Raw genomic sequence first — 23,188 nt, forward strand, 5'->3', positions numbered from 1 at the left:
GAAAAATAAAATAAATTAAAAAAAATAAAATAAAAAAAAATATATATATATACACACACATACACATATATTCAGGCAAATAATGAAAAAATGATGTAATACGAGAATATTTACATGCCAGAATTTTTTTTTTTTTTTTACATTTATTAACAGTGAGGGTTTTTTTATTCCTCCACTTCCTAATTTCATTCCTTTGTTAACAGTCTTGAGTCAAGTTTTAAACTATACTTTGAGATTAGAATCAAGAGATGAAACATGAACCAGATTTAAATCCAACCTGACAAGCACTGAGGTAGAAACTAAATCTAAGCATTTAGCATCCTGCCAATACTGGAGTGCCTTATGTGTAGCTAGTGTTTGCATACCTCATTTATCACAATGACAGAGTAGTCACTCCCCTCTGCTCTGCATGGGAGATGGCTTGGGAGAAAAGATTCAGGAATCCTTCAGGAAACTGTCAGATTTCTGCTATTAAATTGGCAGTGTTCTGCTGAATAGACTTGATGTAAGACTTTAAAATGTTTCACTTTGGTAAGGGAATCTAGCATGATTATTTCTCTGATGAGGTCTTTCAAGTGAATGATATAGTGGGATGATTAGAGAAGGGTGCTGATAGTCAAAAATTGAAAGTGGGAGGAGGAATATATTTATTTGATCTATATAAACTACCACAAAAGTAACTGCCCTTTTGTGTTCACCCATCAGAATCAATGGAATTGAACTGTTTGTGGCTCCATGTTATCTTATTCATCTCCTCAAAATCTTCCAAGTTGAGTATTTGTTTTCAGAGTCACAAAACAATATTCAAAACATAACACTTCAGACATTACAAATCTAAAACGTTAACCATGTCCATTGCTGGAAAAGATTAAAGAGGGGATTTGGTACACTGTCTTATTCCATGCAAAGAGCATCATGATGATTCAAAGGGGGTTGTCCTCTATTATGTGAAGCTGTTGACATGAAATTTTTTAGTACATGTTCTTACCAAAGTTACAATTTCTACAACAGATACTCTCATCTGTTTGAAGATGATTATTCAAGTGATAGAAAATCACAGCGCCCATTTACAAAACGAATGCATTGGGTACATCTAGTCTTTTGATCCTGATTGCATTGAAGATTTCTCTGTTACTCTGAATACTGTAAACATAAAATCTGTTCTTTTAAAAGATGTTTAAAGCTGCAGTTTTTTGTTTGTTTTTTACTGTCACGCTGAGGTAGTACTTTAAGGAACAGACATTTCCCCAGGCAACCTGGGGCTACAAACCAGCAAACTGAGCACCGTGTTCTAACAAAACAAGTTTCTTCTCTCTTACACCAATCTGTCCCTATTCTACCTAGACATTAGACACTGTAAAATCAGTAGTTCATTTTAAAAACAGAAATGCATCATGGCATATTCTGAAAAATTTGTTCAATTCCATTTTATAAGAATCCAAGTTAGCATTACCACTATACTCCATCTTCCCTATGGATATTAGTTTACTAGTTAAAGGCATTCAGTTTTCAACAGGATGTAGATCTGATTTTCTTCAATCTTACCTTTAGAATTGCTGATTAATCATACTTTTTATAATAACTGTAAGATGATTAGCATTTAAAAGGATACCCCCACCAATAAGTGCTAAGTAGTTTTTGCACTGTCAGACTGTCCTTAGCATTCTCACTGTTTTCTACATCTTTTTCCTCATTGGTTTTAATAGTTATTTACAGTTTGTCACAAACAAAACATTTACCAACCATTCAAAAACACTTTGTACTAACCTATCTTCAGCTGCAAAAGAAGTATATAAACAAAACTACATGCTTCTCCAGTCAAAAACACAGCAGAGTGCAGTTTTTGATCTTGAAAATGGTTTTGGAGTTAACCCTCCAATGATATCAACAAATATCTCTGTAAATATATTCTAAGCATGTACAACCTAGTAGTAGTAATATAATCTAAACAGTCAACATGAGAATTCTTCCCTTAAAAATGCAGTACTATCATATTTCCGTTGACAGTACAGAAAATTGCTTCTTTTCTAATTGCTTTGTGGGAATCATATTTGTTTTCCTCTAGAGTTCTAATTGGAGTTGAGGGTTTTAGACCCCTCTTCTTATAGACTTCATTCAGCATCATAAACCATGCCTTAATCCAAAAATCACATCAATTGCAAATAGCTGATGCAAATCAGAGATTTGAAGTTTTCTAAGGTTAACTAAAGATCTGAAGAGGTACAAGGCAATATGCAAATTAACTGAGCTACTAAAAGTAGCAACTGGGAACAAAAAAAATGCTTTTGGCAGCCTTGAGATTTCTTAGATATTTGTGACCTCTAAGGACATCCAAGGTGAAGTCACTTACTTTTTCTAAGACTGTGTGTGTGCTTGTCTTGATAGCCTTATTTTTCAAATTTTTACATTTAAGGAAAAAAATAAAAATCATATGCAGAGAAAAGGAAATTTAAACCAGAAAAAAAATATATATATAAGTGTATATATATATATATATACACACACACATACATATATTGATAATAAGTTACTTAGGAAAGAATGAAAGTATTATTCAGTAGAAAATGTGAGTGGAAGAGAATGTCTATGTCACATGGTCCTGTTCTACCACAAGAAACTGCACTGTTTACCCCCAGTATATTTTGTCATATAAGTGTTTTTGTAAAGTTATTCCAGAACCTTCGGCCTGAAAGTTAGAAATATTCCTCATTTTTTTACAGCATAAACATATTTAAATTCAATAATATATTAACTTTAATTGGGTCAGGATTGTCCCTTAGCTCCTACCTAATAATTTACATCCAATTATTGCTTAGCTCACCTTTCTCTTAGATAGAGAAAAAATATATATATATATTAAAAAAAAAAAAAAAAAAAAAAAAAAAAAAAAAAAAAGAAAGAACCAAGTTTTACCAAGTTTTTCAGACTGCTACCATATATAAGCTTCCTTTTCTGCTGCTTAATCTAGTGACCTAATTCCAGGACTGCAATCGCTACAATTAGCTTTTCTTTGTCACGACAGGCACAACATATAACACAGTATAGTACAACGCTGAACTTGCCAATGTCTTGTAAACATCTTCCTTCTACAAGATCCGATACCAAGTTAGACCTTTCTCTGTCAAAACTGTCTGTAAGTAAAAACTATTTCTTGCTGTGACCTTAGCACAGGACTCACATTTTACGTTAATGAATTTCAGCCCTTTTCTGTTTTTTTCAGTTCATAAAATCACCAGATTAACTTTTTATATTAATTCAGTTTCCCTCTGAGTAAATGGATTTTTTTTTTCTTTAATTCCATGCCATCATAACATCATTAGGACACTGATATACATCCTTTTATTACAAAGCTATTAGCGATATTAAACATAATTATGCCCAAAAATCAATTCTGAAAAGCTCAAATAATAGGATTCCTGCAGATTTATGCTTCCATTTAACAATCTCCACGACTTTTCCTCCTTAAATACCTTCTTTTCAGTGTAAGGTGAAATAATAACATTGGTCACTCAGGAAGTAATGCCTCATATTTCCATGTAAAACGCAACAGATAAAACAAGCACAATAACAGTATTTGATAGAGCAGACTGTCAGTTACAAAACACTATTTTAAAATGCAATTACCATCATAAGCTCTGTATAAAGAGAGCCTGCATATCGGGATATGAAATACTAAATATGAAATATTGCCAGGAATGTTCAGCATGTATTGCCATACCACCAACATCTGTCTCTGCTATGGTGTTCCAACATCATAACATAGGAGGCATTACATTTGGAGCAGCCTTTGTAATTGCTATCCAGTCAGAGGTATTATGTTTTATGACCAACTTTTGAAAAACAAGCCATTGAAATGAACCACAGAACTGAGTCATTTCTGACTTAGAGAATTCTGGATAATGTATCTATTGATTCTCAGACCTTGAATATATTAGTAGTACTATTTTTTTACCAGCTTCTATATTTAAACTTACAGTCTTCCACAAAAACACTATTCCCTCTCACACTTAGCTTTCTAATAACCTTCTGCTTAAGTAACTCAACAAACAGGTAACTCAATTCATCCATCTACCTTGTGATTTTCTCTTAGGCAACTTCCTATTTTGTACACTTATTCTGTATATTAAAGAAAGCTACAAAAATGAAAATTTCTCTAAATTTCTGCCCCATCTGTCCTTCTAATTTCAAACTTATTATAAGCCATGCAGTCCTCAATTCTAAAGAACTCATAGCTAAGTAATAAGATTTTCAAAATATATGAAACTAATAATATTATGTCACTTGTCACTCTTCCTTTATTTACTTCTCTTTTAAGAAAAAAAAAAAATCAGCAAAAACATCAACTATTAAAACTGCAAAAATATCAACATCTTGCAGATCACTGAAACATTCCTTTTATCTCATGCCCTGTACATTAAGGAGTGCTGACTCCAGAGTGTAGCTTATACTGAGAAATAACACTCAGGAGAATGATTTAAATGTACGCTACCAGCTTAGACAGACAGAAAAACACTTTGTGATGCATTTCTGTCTGTTCCAAAGCAAAGTTCCCTCCTTAAATTTTGAAAATTAGGTGCATTATTTTTTTTCTTTTTGCAACTCATTTCCAGATTTGTAATTGAGTACTCTCAAAGCAAGTATGGATTGACAAGCATAGGGACATTCCCTTAAGGAACAACAAATCTAGAGTATGCAGACAAATTTCCAGATTCCTTGTTATCCAGGCCTGAAGCGTTAACTCTATTTCCTCCTCAACCTCAAAATCACTCAGTCATTCCTGATTGAGAGGTGCTGCTAGATTTTGAGTCACAGCCAGCCTCCCTGACCATTTGGAAAATGATAATGAATCTAAAGATGCTGGTACAGTAGACTCTCATCTTCTTCCTTGCCACTGTGAAGCAATGTTACCTTTAGTACTTATGACAGATTTTTCCCAAGCAAGATATTTCTCCAGCTCTGCAAAGCCATTTAATAAGTGTTGAAAGTTGATAATAGAAATAATTGTAATGTATACTGCTCCAAAACTGGCAGACAAAACACCTACGAGCCTTGTAATCCTATACTTTTTCCATAAAATAAAAAGATATATAAGAGCTTGCAGGCTGTTCACTTGTGCACAGCTATCATCTTCCTTTTAGCATAATAATGGTTGTGTACCCCTATAATTAAAGATAATTACAGACCATAAAATTTGCACAGTGATTAACCAAAAACAAGATGAAGCTCTGTGTTGCCAAGACAAAGACATCCACTGAAGATTACATTCCTTGAACAAATTTATCTTTCCAATTTTTCCTACATTTTAATATTGTTGCCTTATTCATTACAGTACTTCTGTGACTCCAAAAGAAGCTCAAATCCATGATTTTAAATAGGCGTGTTAACTCTCATCCATTATTTTATCCCTAATAGAAAAGGGATATTAGAATATTTTACAATGACAATCTAACTAGCGAGGCACATTTCTCCCTAGATCCTAGTGTTAGTGTCTGATTTATGTCCTAGAATTGTAAGTGCTATAATCCTTACAGATCTGCTCTGGAGTAATGTAATTGCAGATACTCTCATTATTCAATTTATATTTTTTAATCTCTTTCTGAATACCTGCCTTTCATAATTTCTTATAATTATACAGATTACTCAGGTTAGCTATGCAAAAAATATAATAGTATTTCCCTCTTAGAGCTATTTTCCCCATTCAATTTAACACTTATTACTAACACTGCTCATTTCCTTCTTTTGATACATTAGCTTTTGGAGAGAGGTATTTCAGGTATCATTGGGGAAGAAAATAGACATCCTAACAAGGTTTCCCATATAATGAAATGGAGACTTCCAAACTGAGTTACTGTTTAACAAGTAAGAATTCCAACTACCTGCAGAAATGACAAAATATAATTTACACTTGGAATGAAATAAAATACGTAATTCAAGGGATGAAAAGAAATGCAAGGGAGAAGTGTCTGAAAGCAAAAGATGATGTAAGCCCACAAATTATAATGCTACACTAATTTCTATGTAAATTGTGAATGAAATGCAATGAAATTTACAATCCTTTTTAATTTTTTTAAAGTCATAGATTTCATAAAATTGAATTGAAAGATACCTCACCTTCCATTTGTACTACAGATACACGGAGATGAGTTGTTTGTTTTTGGCAGGAAGAACTAGGAATTTCTAATTTTCTCAAGAGCTGTTTGGCCTGAATTCAGAGAATATTTTTGGATACACTACCATCATAGAGTTGCTTTATTTATATTTTAGCTTCCAGCCCTTTAGCGTAGAATTCCTCTGAACACTGCTTCAATTGAAAAACTGTAAAATGTCTGATTTTCTATGACCAGGGAGTAAGGGAAGGACACACTAAGTTGTGACTTATTTTTTTTATTAATTGCTGTGAATGCTTGTCAAACAGTGCTCAGCAGTTCCTATCTTGAACTCATACTACTCGTGGGTTTCAATTTATGTATGCTTGGCTCACTGCACTACATTTCCATTCAATTAATAAAAACATTCTGGTTTCAGTTCAGGAATTAGTCATTAAGATCTTATGATTATTTTGTTGCAACAGAATTGTTTTTCATCCGTTTCCAACTTTTGCAGTGGTATTTATTTAAAGGGATCAGAAATACCACTGAAACAAATTGCAAGCAGCATTTGCAAGGATTAATTTTTGGTGCTACTTTGCACACTGCAGCAAAAACAAACAAGTAAATTAAATTGTTGGATTATGTCATTCGATAAGAAATATTTTGAAAAACTTTTTCACTTTGTTCTGCTGAAAAAAGGAAGAGAAAATGTTAAGCTTCTGCTGAAATGGAACAAGTACGTCATTTTCCTTCACTTTCAAGATGAAGGATGCAAAGGGTCACTCATTTCACATTGTCATCTCTTGAAATTCTCAAAAATAAAAACAAATGCCGCTGCAATCCAAGAAGCATAAGCGGTCATCCAAGAAACTGACAGTCTCTTTGGGGAATGAAAAATGATTGTCAGCATGAGAGACAGTGGGTGAAGAGATAAATCCCTTGCTGTTCTTAGTTTGCCTGTCATTATTTACTTCTAAGGTCTGACTAGTCTGGGGAGATGTCAAGGGAGCAGCTGTCAGGCTGAAGGTATTAGGACTGGGAAAACAATGCTAAATTTCTATTAAAATGATGACTGATCGCAATCCAGACCATGCAATCAGAAAATGAGAAACACAGTCAATGCAAAAAAGAAGCAGTCATTCTCAGAATTAAAATCTTACCACGAGGTAAAAAAATAACTCTCAAATTTTGCCTAAATGCCTCACTGGAAAATAACCTTTTCGTGAAATCTCAACTATCTTTGTAGAAATTGCATTTCTAAAAAAATTAAGAGGAGACATAATAGAGAAAGAGTTTGTTGAAATTCAAATATCAAGTCTTTGCACTTCACTACTACAATTCTTCATTTTGAAGTATCTAATAAATAATCCGTAATTTTAATAATCTTCATTTTTGAAGTCAAAGGAAGCGAGGAATGATGAGGGCAATACAGACCAGTCACTAATGAAATCCATTTGCAAGCTGAGAAGGTGTCATGGATTTTTTACTTCAAAAGTTTTAGAGTAAACTAACCTCTACTTCAGAAATTATGCCTAAACTGATCAGCCAGTGATGTCTCTTCCTTGAGAGGGTGGTGAGACATTGTAGCAGGTTGCTCAGTAAGGTTGTGGATGCCCCCTCCCCTGGAGGCACTCAAGGCCAGGCTGGATGGGGCTGTGAGTAACCTGGTCTAGAGGGAGGTGTCCCTCACTATACCAGGGAGGGTGGAAAAGAATGCCCTGAATCTTATTCTGCTTTTGTTGATGCTTAGCATTTTAGGTTTCTCTCGACATGAAAATCAACATCAATTTTTGAAACAGCTGTGTCACAAAAATGGTTGTTACAATTTCCTCAGAAACTGCAATGCAGAAGGAAGCTCCTCATGAGATATAAATTAAGTTCTACAGTTTCTCCCAACACTAGAATGCAAGCTTAGTACCTCTCCTGTGAAAAGCTGTGCTCCTGTTCCATTGCCTCTGTCTAAGAAACAAAGCTTCTTCCCAGCAAGCTCTGGATCCCAGCTCACTGGGGAAGAAATACAACTGTACATTCTTACTTCAGTTTTCTCTAGAACAGAACATCTATTCTTATGTTAATTAAAAATTACGCAATTAAAATCATATCTTTCTTCCTATGCTAATTTAAAGCAAATTCTTAGGGTTGTTAAAACAGCTACAATGCGATGACACTGATGGGATGGCATACTCTATATAAAGGCAGAGGTTCCAATCCACAATAGCTCCCAGCCTTAAATCAGCATGTGGCAGTATTACAAAATGACTTCCTTGAGCTGATCAAATCACATTTAACCTCAACAAACGGCAGGCATTTCAGGGAGATGTACCCTCCTCTTGAACACATGTTCAGAAAGAACATGTAATTTTGTTTCTTTGCTGTATTTTTTTTTTTTTTAATAATAATAATAATTATGTATGAAGTAAGTATCTCCTATGCTTTGGCAATCATAAGCATATAAATGAATACATAGAACCAAAGAGCAAAAGACAAATCTTTCATCGTCACCATGCTAAGAAGCATAGAGTCTACTTCATTTGGATAATGTCAAGTAAATTGATAGCGATTTGTAAGAAAAAATATCTGCTATGAATTATGCAAATCAAGAATGTAGACAAAATGTCAATAAAGTTAAGGAGTTAACATTTTGTAAAGCACGTGTGATTCATTCTGTAAACCTTAAGCATTTTTCAGGAATGTGTTTTTCTTAATGAGGGTAAAATATCACACTTCTAATCATCAATTAGTCTATTCAAAGAGAGCAAAGGATAACAAGACCTTTCAAGAAGTGAAATTGCAACAAATATCATGAATGAGGAGTAATGGAGGTGAATATAAATAGCTTCATTTCTGGCTGTGTTGTGTAATACAACACCACCAGCAGTACATCAAAGAGAACTTTATCTTTCCAAGTAGTAAACCACCACATAATTTCACTGCATGGACTTCCAGTCCATTTTACGTTTATGAGTCTCCTGCTTACTCATAGCAAAAAGAGGGACTTCTGCATTCTGTTTGGCATTCAGATATGTTTATAAAAATGAAATAAAATAGGAAGAAAGTCATGCTGAGAACACCATGAAAGAATTTATATGAAAGAAATGAAAGAATGACAGAGAAACTGAGTTCGTATGGTACCAAAGCTATTTTGTGTTGTTCATTAAAGTATTTCAGGACATCCAAAGAAAAAAACACAACAGAAAAATAGAAGGCATAATAAGAAAAGGATTAGAAAAACATCATTCTAGCTTAACTAGAAGATGTGTTTCTGTATCTGCTCTCTCTTTTTTGCTGCTGATTAGCAACATACATTGATGAATAACAGATAAACATTTGCTCTGTCCTGGCAGAAAGGACATAGAGAATGCAGGAAGTCAGACCTTGCTGCTCATATTTCTGATCTCTTTTCACCCTTTGTGGCTGAGTGATTCTGTGGAATTTTGTAAGTGAGTCCAAATGATACCAATATAGGTAATGGAAAATGAACAATGTTTTTCCCATGATATTTTCTATTAAAGGAATGTCAGTTAAGTTGTATTTACCATTTTCATATCACTTTTTTATTTTTATTTTTTTTAAACCAATCCTCTTTACTAGGATATTGTCATTATAAGACAGTTACTGTAACTGGAGCATGAAACACAGGCATTTATCCAAGCTAACAGTTAGTGACAGATATACAGAAAGAGCTCATACCCTAAACTGAGTATTTTCTAGTGGAGATACAGACATTGTTTCAAATCAAGTCTTCTGATTAGTGGCAGTTTGTGTCCCCTGTGACTCTCAAATAGGACCATTTCTGTAGGAGGAATCAAAAGATCCTCAAAGAGAATTACTCAACACCCACTTCTCTGAGGTTAGTGGAAATATTTTTTCCTGTTTTTCCAAACTAATCCTCTCCAAATTTCCAGGAATACAGTAATTATCACAAAACACTTTAGGATCTTGCATGCATCTGAAAGTGTGAGAAAAACTCTAGGATCAAGTCTGTATTCAGATTTCAGATTCCCGCATCCTAAAATTCAGGATAATAGCTTAATATTCTGCATTTCTAATAGTGGCATACATAATTCTGGTTTTGATAGGTTCTTTTTTATTACTTTTACTTAACTCAGTTTACATGCACAAAAGCTGGCCCCTAATGATTATCTCCCATGATATAGAACATTTTATCTCCATATTTGTTCACTCAAAGCTCACAAGTGAATTGAAAATGTTGCCATGAATCAGTAAAGAAAGTACTACTGAGGTACTCCAGGTTCTGACATGAAGGTTTCCAGAATTACATCTTAACTGCCTTGACACTGCCTGCAGCAGCACTTTCCTTCTCTTGCTGAGACCATTTTGATTATATTTGGAGAATGAGAGTACTCATCAGAATCACAGGGTGCAGCAGCAATGTTGAAAGCTACAGTGGTGGCCTGTCTCATCTCAGCCACCTTTGGGTGGCAACCGCTATATTCCTCACTCTCTGCTTATTCCTGTAACGCGTCCAACCATGACTTCATAGCCACAGCAAATATTTAAGTGTTAAAAACAATTTACAACACTTATTCTGCAGTGCTACTGAATATCTCATGAAATTTTAGGCATTTCCTATTTCAATGTGCATCTGTCTTCCTCAGTGTGTTTTTACAACATATTTATGGGGATAAACAAATGCAAGAAAATAAGCCCCAGAAATCTATGCTTTATATATCAAACATCTACCTGATTCATTAGTTAACTATTTATGACTTACCATGTGTCTTTAACTACATCACCAAGTAATGAATGCACTTCACTGGAATTAATTTTAATTTTCCAAATGAAGTTTTAAGCAGATGCTAGTAGGTGTATGAGATAAGAGGAAAAAGCTCTTCATTCCCTCTCATGCTATGCTCATTGCAGTGGGAGTCAATGTAAGGAATTCAGTTAGAATACTTCAGATAGAATGACACACAACATGCCTAAAAGGAATCTTTATTTACGTTACAGGACACAATAGTTTAAAAAAATTGGGAGCAAATATATGCATATATCTGGGTATAGATCACCAATACTGAACATAATGAGGGAGAAATGCTTGTGGTTGTTGGGTTTTTTGTTTGTTTGTTTGTTTGTTTTTGTTTTGGTTTTGGTTTCTTTTACTTTAAGTGATATTCAGAGAAATAAAGAAGCAAAATAAATAATTTAAAAAAAAAAAAAAAAAAAAAGATGGTTGAACTAAATGAACTGATGATTGGACTAAATGATCTTAGAGGTCTTTTCCAACCTCAATGATTCTATGGAAATAGAACTTAGCAGAGAATAGAAGTGTGTCAATCAGAAAGAGAAATTTTGTTGAATTAATATTTCATTAGTCTGAACAGACTCAGAATTTAGTGGAGAAAAAAATAAGCTTAATTTTATTTTAGCCAAACAGCATTATCCACACTTAATTACTTTTTCCTTACATTTTAAGTACTTCCATTTACCAAACTGATGGTTATCTGACAATACTGACAATGAATACTAGAACTGAAGGGATATATTTTCCCAATGCAATCTATATTTAGACTATAGAGAGAACTATTGCTAAATCATCCAATTCAACATCACATCTTAGAGGGAAGCATATGTGCTAGAAAAACAATTGTGCTCAATAAACAGCAAACTACACTATCACATGAAGCTTGTGTGTTTTTCAGAAAGTTTATGAGGAAAGATTTGGAATACCTACTAGGGTCACAATAAACACAGCAATTAGGCTGGAAATTATTCTGAAGAATACTGTTTAATTTTAGAAAAGAAAACCATGGCTGAAACTCCTGGTATCTATTTCTCACAACACAGATAAAACTTTGAAATACCGTCTCTGCACCTTAGTTTGAACCATACAAAGAATAAATATACCTCATGAGTCTGTATATATGTATTTAATTGAAGCAGGTTGGAACATTTACCAAGCAACAGAACTGTGGCAGACTGATGCTTCAACAAAAACAGGTACCATCAGGATACCAAAAAAGTAACAATGGTAGCAGTAGCAATGCACACAGACAGCAACTGTTTATATAGTAGTGCCTTAAAACTGTGGAATTACAAACACTACTTGCTGGTATTGGTGAGAAGTATGACACATCTTTGTCAGATGGCATTCAAGTACTATACTATCAAAATATCCTGTCACAATTTTCTTCCCAAACAAGATTGCTTTTATCAAGTACACCTTATCTTGACATATACTTTCTCTCCTAAAAAGCTACAATCCCTCAGGGTTGTACCCCATGACCAAATGCACAAAAAGGTGCCACTACCTATACAGGGCTGAGCAATAGTTGCAGCTCTGTGCTTCCAGCCATGTCACAGGCAGAAAAATAACATAAATAATAATAATAATAATAATAATAATAAACTCTCTAGCACAGCAGTCTGCATCTGCAAGCCAGCAGGAAATTTCTGTTCAAGAGAAACAGACTCCATCATAAATATATATGAAAGCATAGCATTTTCTTAGTTCTCAGTCCCTCATAAGAGCTTTCAGTACTTCAAACCAAGAGATGACTTGGTTTGAGAGTACTGTATGACAAAACCAATCCACAGTTAAACATTCTTTGAAGCTCCTCTGCAAAAGCAAGAAAACTGGGGAGAACTCAAATACAAGACTGTTGCTCTGGTATTTTAATGAGAAGTCATGAAGAGCTGGTTGATCATCTGCTTTCAGTTTTCTCTCCCAGGAGGTTAAATGATTTGTGTATATGTATATATACCAATTCTTTAAGGATATTATGAAAAATCTTAGCATTTGCCAGCATTTAATGTATAACGTCAGACTTTTTAGCTAATTGATAAATATCAATCATTCTGCATCCACCAGAAACACAGTAAATTTACAATTGGTAATGCACAGGATATGCTCTTAGTTTTGCTTCGAAGTGACCTTCAAAATGGTGACAAAACATACTTCATAGTAACTCCACTGTCAGACATCTGCAGTCTGAAAACTGAGAGCATACAAATGAGTCAATAGACCTGTAGTTTGTGAATGGTTTTATTTAGTATGTAATAGATGATGGACCTAATACACAATGTGCTACAAGGCTACTGAGAATAGAAGCATTTAAGGAATGTAAATGATTTTTAATAGCATTAAAATGATCATAAGCATTAAAATTATTGTAATTAAAATATGTGAATGAATATTATATTGCTGCATCAACAGCTGTGTTTAGTATGTATGTAGGATTACAATAAATCAAAATGAATGTAGTCTTGATGTAATCTAATCAAACACTAGTTTTAATTTCTCATGCTGCTCTGGTTACATATAGGATGTTTAGCTATCTAATAATATTAGCTACATGCTGTTTGGTACAAGATGAGTGCATGAAATGTGTCAAATAGTTTTCTTACAAACCAAGCACATCAATAAGACACTGGACACATACAGGCAATTGATAATGTGGCAAGTATGGATAGTTTCTGTTTTGTTCAGTTTTTTTTTTTTTTTTTTTTTTTTTTTAAATTATTATTTTTTTATTGCTATGACTGGTTTTGTTTTGTCAAGAAAGAAGTGCACCACTAATATAACTTTCCATTATCTAAATACCTCTTCCTTATACATACAACCAGATTGGATCACAGTACAAGAGCACTGAAGTTGTGCAGCCATTACTTTTGCCACATCAAGTTTAAAAGAATGCACTTTCAATGGTGGGTGGAGAAGAACACCTTAAAAAACTTGTAAATTCCCTCAAGAGCCTGCTGAAAACATACTTTTACATGACATGCATAAAGCCTTGAGAAAACAAATTGCACTATCTTTCTACAAGATTGACACCATTAGAACAACTCCAAAAGCTTCAACCATTACCTTGGACAACTGCATGCTGTCAGAACAGAACTTGCTAACAAACTTAAAGCATGAGATTAAGTGAGAGAAGAATCAAATCAACCAGAAGATTGTTAGTGTCACGCTTCAGGAAAGTGAACAAAATTGAAAAAGAAACAGAAAAAAACTGATTCAAACAACCAAATTTGATGATGCCCCATGGCATTACGGGTGCTGCTCTGAGTGACAGAGTACAAGACTGACAAAATCAGGGACTGACAAGACTAGCTCCATCAAAACCTAGTTCTGCATAATTAGAAGTCACTTGCTTGAAATAGTTAACAAGCCAAAATAAAACACCATTGTGTTGTGGTTTCTCCCCCCCAGACCCCCCCCCCACACATAGTTTACACCTTGAAATACAAGAGACTGATCTTACAACAGTCATTCACAAACTGAACACAAGATGCCATAATTATACTGAAGGCAGAATTAGAAAAACAAAGTAAGTTTCTTACATAATTAATTGGTATAAATATGTCTGTTAGCATGGGTCACTTTTCACAGAGGATGAGGTTTCCAATTTAACTTGTAAATACCTAAATTAAAACACAAGTCTGAGATGTCACTTTAGTCTCCTTGCAAAATGGGGGGAGAAAAAACCAAGTACTTCAATATGACATTATCATACCCATCTTAAGAAACACAGGTAAGAATCACCTTTTGCAGGAGTTAGTTCCTGTCTTTTCACACAGAAGGATCGCACATAGTTAGATAGCTATAGATATCTAAATTAAGGTGAAACTAAACCAACTAAACCTAAATGGCTTATAATGTATTAGTACCAATTACTATTTTATATCATAATAATTACTTGTAATGTCAGAAAGGGTTTAACTGGTAAACCCTCAAGCAATGAATCAAGAAAAGGGAGAAGGTCACATCTCAGTTATTTGGACTCGTCTACATAAATTGCATGCTCCTTCAGCAAATACTAACCAAGCTCAAATGAAAACTACTGTCATGACTGGGAAAGAAAGTGAAGTTGTTCATTTAGCACACTCTTGGGCCAATTTCAGAGAAACATTTGCAGTTTTGTTGGAAGAAAAAGAAACTAAATGTGTTATGCAACAGTACAATTGTGGAAAGAAGCAACTCATTATGCTTGAAGCCATGAAATACGTGAATAAACTTTCTTCAGAAAAGACATCACAGGCAAGAAGGACCTTACAGCTCCTGCCACAGACACCTCTGCTGAAGTTTCAAAGGAGTACAAAACCAAATCGTTAACAGTGGCAACAAGGCAGAAAGGTTCTTCAGACAATTTCGTTAAGGAATACTCTTGAAAAAAATTGCAACTCTTTTTGAAAAATGATGGGTTTTTTTCTCTCAATTATTCCACAGATAACTTCATCACATACATGATTGCAATCTGTATAATTTTGGGCGACAAAAAACAATACCTTGATTACTTTAGATGAGGGGGGAAAAAAATAAAATCAAAGGCCTCTCTTCAATCTCATGATTTCCTTACACATTTTTATGAGCTTCTTGGAATCCACTGATAGCAATAGACTTGGACAGTTTTCTGTGGCTATTTTAATTCCAGTGACATTTTAGTGGTTGTACATTATGTTGCTGAATTGATTTGAATTTAGAATTATACAGACAAAGTTGACAAGAGCATTAATCAAAGGAGGCTACACAGAACCTGCGGATAGTAACAAAATTAGGAAAAAATCTAGAATAACACAGAAAAGGAAATAAAGATGACATTTACTGAACATGAGGTGACTTACTGGTTTGTGATAGGGATGGAATGTAGATATCCAAACAATACCACAAGTTCACACTAATAATTTTTGATCACTGCATTTAAAGATCTATCAGAATCCATTCATTCTTCATAAGGGTCTCAGGCAGCTTGCACAGCCTTGTACTAATATTTTGTAGGCATGCTTCATGCATTAACATCTTGTATGTTAGATGACAAGTATGTATGATAGAGCTATATCTAGGAGACACTAAATGTGGGGGAACCACTGAATCTGAATCCAGCCTCTGATTCTGAGAGAAACAAGAATAGTGGTGAAATATCCAGACAGTGGAGTAATGGACCTCTGAAAAGGATCCAACAAAAAACATCAGATTGTTATCTGATGAGGGGTGAAATTAAAATGGGATCTTTGTTTTCTAAAAATTGTCACAGCCAGACTAGAAGCAGAAAAAATACTACTAAATTAGCAGTTATTTCTCAACACCATTGACAATAAAAGTTAAGCTCTCTTGTTCTAGCTAGCCAAACAGACAAAAAAAAAGATACCAACAACAGCTGATCAAAAGCCCCCAAATGTAGTAAGACCATTGTGTATAACAAAGACTGGCAAGTAGCTTTATAGCTTCAGTTCACCTGAGATTATATTCATACCAACCTATGTGAAAGTTCTCTCATGCATAATGTACATAGGTGTTTATCTGGGTACACACCAGAATTTTAAGTTCAGACCATAGATGAGACTGGTGAAACATCAAAGATTTAGCATGACCTAAGACACCACCTCTTCTGCTCCCAAGGGAGACATTTACACCAGTACTTAAACCCTACTTATTAATCAGTAGTACCCCTATACTTAAAAATTTTTACTAGATCTCGAAAACAACATTCTTGTTGCACAAACCACAGTTATCTAGTAAGTCTGCTTAAATAATAAGAAAATTTTGCTTCACAGTAATAGGTTTGGATCAAAACCAAAAGTACAACATTGTGCACACTTACAAGTATGCATTCATACAGTAGTAGCAAAGAAACATATAATTATATTTTAAAAATGTGTGACTGAAATTGTGAGGATTCAAAAGCATTTTTATTTTAAATTAGTTTCTAAAAGAGTGCGATTTGCCTAACATGTTATTAGGACCTCTTCAGATGAAAGGAGAAAAATGGATTAATAACAAAGAGCATACTGATTGAAATCTAATTTCTGTTATCACAGCTAAATGACTTTCGCATGCAAACTGAAGCTGTGTCTTTTATGATACGTGGTCCCCTAACATATTGTCACTAATTTCTGTGCTCTTACTAAAAGCCATTTTTGATTTGAATTGAAAATAACTGTTCCTCATGTAACTATGCAGTTTAAAATGTTTTCAGTTAAGTCAATTCTCAAACAAGAAAAATAATCACTCCTGAACAGTGTTTTTAGCTGAAGACTAGTACACACATAAAACACTCTTAAAGTTAACATATGCATAAGTATTAGCACTGGTCATATGACACTTTCCTACAAAATACACTGAAAATACATTTCCTAAAGCAAAATTCTTATTCTATGAAATAATTCCATGTAAACTTCATGAATATTTTGTAAAAGTAATGAATTCTTTGTTTCAGAAAGTAATTTAGAAAACGAAAGATATTAAGTAGACAAAACAAGTGGGTTGTTGTGATGTAAAACTGAGGACAACATTTTAGTTTCAGCCAATTCACATTTTCTGATTATAAAGATGTGAACAATTTAAATCAGATCTCTTAGTCATCAGTGTCAGTCTTGGTACCAGAAAACTTTCAATAGCTGAATGCACTGAAAAAAATCATGCACCTGCTGTAAGTGTTTAGTTATCTTGTTAGGTGCTATCACGAGGCACTTTTACAAGGAGACTAGCTAAGACAAGAAGTGCACAACTTCTAGAAAGCAGTGAGGAATTCAAAATACCATAAAATAATAAGGACAGTAATAGCAGGAAATGTAAATGATGGGACATCACAGAAAAAAAAAAAAAAAAAAGAAAAAAAAAAAAGCTGAAGCTTCTTGCTCAACTACAGTCAATAGCTGCACAGTCATACTAGGCCAAGTGCACTCTACATTTTCTTTTTCTCGGCAAATCCATTTAATTTTTATTTCAAATTAATCTCTTTTATCAAAAATTCTAATAAGCACACAAAGTAAAGGAATTTAACTTCAGAACAAGTTGATGAGATTTATTTTCTTTTCCTAACCATGAAACTCTTGATCTTAAATCATATAATCAGGACACTGAAAGTATTTATGAAAAACAAAAACTAGTGTAGATGTTGATAACAGACATCCTCAGACTTCAGTTCTCCCCTAGTCTAAACCTAGTGGTATCTACAAATATTGCTGCCAACTTTATAGATGAAATGATAATTCTGACACCACATTCTCATGACCTCTAAGTCTTTGACCAATTTTACATTTTCTTATTACCAGCATTACCAGGAAATACAGGCATGTTTCAGTTTTCATTCCGCAGTTTCTAGATCCCAGTCTGGGACCTAAACTCCAGAATTTGTACCTTACAATACATTTGAACAGTCAGACTGAAACCATTCTTTCTCTCAGTTGAAGTAAAAAGACAACTTTTTATTAAGAAATCACTCACAGTTGTTAGAAAAGACTATGTAAACAAAGGCAAGCTTTCTGGCTGTGTAGTCAACCTAACGTTTAGACTCCTGGCATTCACTGTATATAACACACAAACTCAATCACCTCTCTATTCTTGCCAAATTCTGAGGAAAGCTGCAGTCCAAGAATCAACTACTAAAATTCTGCTATTGCATGACTGCATAGCTATTTCAGTGACAGATCCTCATACAATCCTCATATACTGGAGATAGTAAAACCATCCCCACAAGCATTTATGAGCAGAGGAGACTGAAACTAAGCCATGAACAAAGTTGAATCAATTAGCCTTTCAGGAATAAAATGAGATGATATAGTTACATTACTTTATCTGTTTCTAGGATAAAGAAAATAAATTAAGAATATATTTGTTAAAATTGAATCATAATCACTAACTGAACATGCACATGTCATCAGTGGAATAGTAAATGTATTACACTTACATGTTATTCACATCACCCAGGAGACCGTCAGTCTGCTAGCTTTCCAATTCAATAAATAATGACGATTTCTTGCAAAAAAGAAATTCATTTCTGGAAAGACAAAAACAAAAACAAAAAAATCAAGAGGCTAAATGATCTGCAGTTTCCCCAGTAGTCATATGCTGTGAAGTAATATCATATGAAAACGAAATCTCAACTAGGGAATTATAAGTACATGCTACAATTTCATTTTACAATCTACACAGATCTTTATTTGTAAGTGTGAACACATTATTAACATTTTATGAGAGTTAAGAATACATTTCATATACAGCTAAGAAGTTAGCTGAGCTGCAGGGAGACATTTTTTATTATTTCTGTTTGGTTTTTTCCTGATCTGCCAAAAACAGTTCAAGCTTTTCTAGAAGCACAAATACAGTTTGAAATGAAAAGATCTTCTACAAGTACTGTAAAAGAAAGTAAAATATCAGCATCTTGGCTGGATTCATAAAGAAGTCCTACAAAAATAATAAGTCCTTGAATATTAATGGCAGAAAGCTTTGAAAGATATCTTGTAGATGACAAGAATATTTGAATATATCCTGCTATCCTTTTTAATGAGAAGAGATGAAGAAAAGAAACAGCCTGTAAAATAATTTCATTCTTAGTTATTGTAACTGTGGGTGAGACTCCAAAGAAAATGAAAAATATTTACAGTAGCTGCAGTACATTTATAACAATCAGTCCCTATCTACTGCTCTGACAGGAGCAGAAGAGAGATTTACCATTTTCTCTATTAGGAACTAAGAGTGATTTAAAATATCTTGTGTCCTGCATTTGTAAAAGCATATCCTCTGCTTAGGACAGCTAGTGAGTTTTCTTTCTTGCTATCAAAAGGTATCAAAAGTCAGTGACGCAGGATGTTCCTTGCTGTCAACAGAGAAAAATATATATATTGTAAGAGAAATAATAATCCTGCAGATTTCTGAATCATTAATGTAAACCTTGTGATGATAAGCTTGCTTTTTTAATTACTCTTTGTGACACTCTGTGAGCCCATCTTTAGCCATCCTATAGAGGAGTCTATTAACTGCAGAGAAAATCTGACTTAGTTTTGATGATTTTTTAAGCCTGTCTGGACTGAGGGAAAACACTAAGGCAGATCTAGAGTGAGAATCTGTTAGATTGTCCAGTAAGTCTGTCTCATAGCTGAAATTTTACTAGCTAATTACAAGGAATAGAATGACAGCATGCAGATAGATGTTCAAGCAACGAATGCAGGTAGCAAGATGCAACTTTCCAGTTTTGTCAGCCTTCAAGGAACAGTGATTTTAACAAATGGTATTTATCTAGCCATAAAGGCAGACTGACTTTAAGCAAATATAGCCAGGTTTAGCTTGGCTTACATTTAGTACATCAATATAGTTAGAAATGCAATGACATAACTTAAATGATTGGAAACACATTAAAATAATCTTCTTCCAGTAATTTTCAGGTTTCAGGCATAAGTCAGTAATCTGGACTTTTAACAGATTTCATCTGTCATTAATTCTAAAGTTAAGCAAATGAAAACAAGTACCAGGAGTTTAAGAAGGTATGAAGCAGTAATTTTCACAGGCTGGTGACATGATATGTATATTATTTCTCACTGATGGTAGTCATGCCAGCTACTTGGAGAACCATTTGCTCCTCTCAGAAGGTGGTCAGTGACTCTCATTTCTTAGCCAGTTAAAAAAGGCAGGTTTGTACTTGATTGCAATTGTGTGGTAAAGACAAGAAACCTGCCTGATGACAAAGCACAAATTTGGAAGCAATGACACATACTTGGGAAGCATTTGTAAAGATAACATGTTACAGTGGAATTCATTAGCATAACATGTATTTGAAAAGAAAGCTACTGAGGCTGACTGGTCTGCGTATAAAGGAAACTGAGTGCTTGCCTAAAAGGTACAACCTCGTTGGAATTTGACTTCCAGCTTAAAAAAGAAGTAGCAAATGCCTTCTCTCTGCTTTCCCTTGTGATCAGATACTAAAACGTATTCTCTGGAAGCAAGTGTTAATATTGCAGATAGACCTACTGCGAGAATCAAGTTCATTGAATCAAGATTCCTTTCAGAAATTGGCAAAGCAAATTGCCTCTTCTACCATTCATTTTATCTGTGGAAATATACATTCCCTTAAGTGAGTTAGAATTTCTTAGCATACAGACTATAAAAAGAAGAAAAAAAAAGAAAAAAAAAAAAGATAAATGGATAGATAGATGTTTAATAAGTTAATAGCTTGAGATAGTTTAGGAGATGCTCATTAACACCTTGCCTATTTTGATGACTTCAGTTGATGTTCAAAAGTTACACGCGGGTTCACAGTAAGAGAGCAATATTAGAAAGCACTGTAAAATCATCTCTAAATTTCTTGAGAACTACAGTCTTTCCCTTAAAATACATCTAAAATAAAAATTCAATTTAAAAAAAAAAAATCATTTGTATGCCGTTCATTTTCCCTGACTGCCACAGAATCAAGGATAAAAGTATTCTTATCTAAGAACGCAGTAGTTTGATGCAGCCTCTCAGTCCTGAATGAAACATTTATTATGTTTTGCTTCATTGACACAGCCACATAGTACTAAGACTGCCACCTCACAGTACAGGCATGGTTTGGGCCTGCAAATGAGTACACTGTTGCATAGCTACTGGCATTGTCTACATGCTGTCAATTAGTAGTATATGGAAGAAACAATCACTAGAAAAATATATTCAAGTAACCAAAAAAAAAAAGAGAGAGAAATTAAAGGAAAAAAAAAAAAAAAGAAATGTGAAAGATGTAGAAACTTCAGAAAAAAAAAGTTTATTGACATTTATGAAGTAATCAGAATGAAGTGTCACATATTATGACAGTAAGAAAAGAGTAACAGTTGTAGAAGATGAATTTGCAGTAGAATTAAAAAGTCCTTCAAAGCATTCAATCTCAAAGCACAAACAGTAACTAAAATAACCACTACTATAATTAAAGAGCTATAACTTATGTTCATAATATTTAAAAATATTTTTCCATTGGCAAAGTTTTTATTAACATTGCTGCAAGTTCAGCACTACAGATTAACAGCAGCACTCACAATTAGAAGAGAAGTAGAAAGAGAAGAGTGTAAAGGAAGGTGAGCTAATCTAAAACTAAAACTGATTCCTAACATATTTAATCAGAATGACACATTATTGCTCTCATTATTTTGGTGCTGTTATTGTATTCCTATATTTTAAATTAATATTACTAAAGGCTGCTTTAAATAGTGATGTCTACACCAACAAGGGTCTTCGTGAAAATTAGAGTTGAATGAAAGTGTATGATTAGACCATCTGACAGTATGGGTACTGTCAGAGTAACACCTCTTACTTTTCTTTATAAGTATTCTAGAAATACAGGATTTCCAGAAAATTCAGTTTATCATTTAGTACATGCACTAACTTTGTAAAAAAGAACCAAGGATCTTTAGTCCGCTCTGTGTTCAGCTACTTTGGCTTTCTCTCCGACTTTTGTTATAAGCTCAGTTACCCCAGTAACATTTTATCTGAGGCTACCGTGTTGCTATTTTTTTTTTTTTTCTTTTTTTTTTTTGAGCACTCTCCTCAGTTTTTGCGTTTTTCTGTTTGTAGGTTTGTTGTTGTTTTTTTAAACCAGTTATCACAAAATTAACTCATAGCACAGCTATACCAAGTAAATGAAGTTTTCAGAATAATAGCAGGAGAAAGAGTTGACTCAAGGCCAACCAATTATCCCACAACCAAATTTGAGATCTAAGACTGAATTGAAAGTGTTTAGTACTAGTCAGTCCCTTTAAATTAACTTAGAGGAGCATAAAATAATAGCACAGAGGGGAGCCAAACAGTGTTTATAATGAGCAAAATAAAAACAAGATACAACAAGAGTGCATTCACTACTGAACAAAATAATGCTGAATTGTGCCTAATTTCTGCAGTGCAGAGGAAACAGAAGGGCCAATTAAGGACTTCGCTTCAGTTTCTGTTTTCATCTGAAAAACAGATTAGCTTATCTGGATAACACATAGCATTGCTCTTACACTCAGACTGAATTATTTACCTTCAAAACATTAGCATGCCCATATAGCAGCGTGGCACATACAAGTATTCAATAAAAAACCATTTAAGAATCTAGAATACAGCAACTAAGAGCCAACACTGCAGTAGTATAATTCAGGACAGCACTGGCTTTATTCAAACAGAAATTTCAGAAGTTATACAGCTAAGAAGAACGACCTGTAAGACTTAACATTTTAGCAGCAAAAATATCGACTAAAAAGTCAAGTAATAGATGCTGGAATTAGTAAAAGTTCAGGTTTATTTTTCTTCCAGATAAGAAGTGGTATGCTGAAGTCCTTTTTCTAAGGTGCCGGTTCAATACAGAGTCATTGGGAAGAGTAGTGCCTATAATTCAGGCATCCATCTCCCTACATTTGGT

General features: G+C 33.9%; 1 protein-coding gene across 4 annotated transcripts in view; it reads right to left on the bottom strand.

Moving 5' to 3' along the window:
- The window catches only part of LRRC4C (leucine rich repeat containing 4C), a 429,828-nt gene that overhangs the window by 227,966 nt on the left and 178,674 nt on the right, over positions 1–23,188 (bottom strand). For all 4 annotated transcript variants that reach the window (XM_072337162.1, XM_072337161.1, XM_072337159.1 and 1 more), the window contains one exon: positions 18,740–18,829. The gene's annotated coding sequence lies outside the window, so the exon portion shown is untranslated. The remainder of the gene's footprint in view (positions 1–18,739; positions 18,830–23,188) is intronic.

This window comes from Excalfactoria chinensis, chromosome 5, assembly GCF_039878825.1.
Source record: "Excalfactoria chinensis isolate bCotChi1 chromosome 5, bCotChi1.hap2, whole genome shotgun sequence".
NCBI classification, from domain to species: Eukaryota; Metazoa; Chordata; class Aves; order Galliformes; family Phasianidae; genus Excalfactoria; species Excalfactoria chinensis.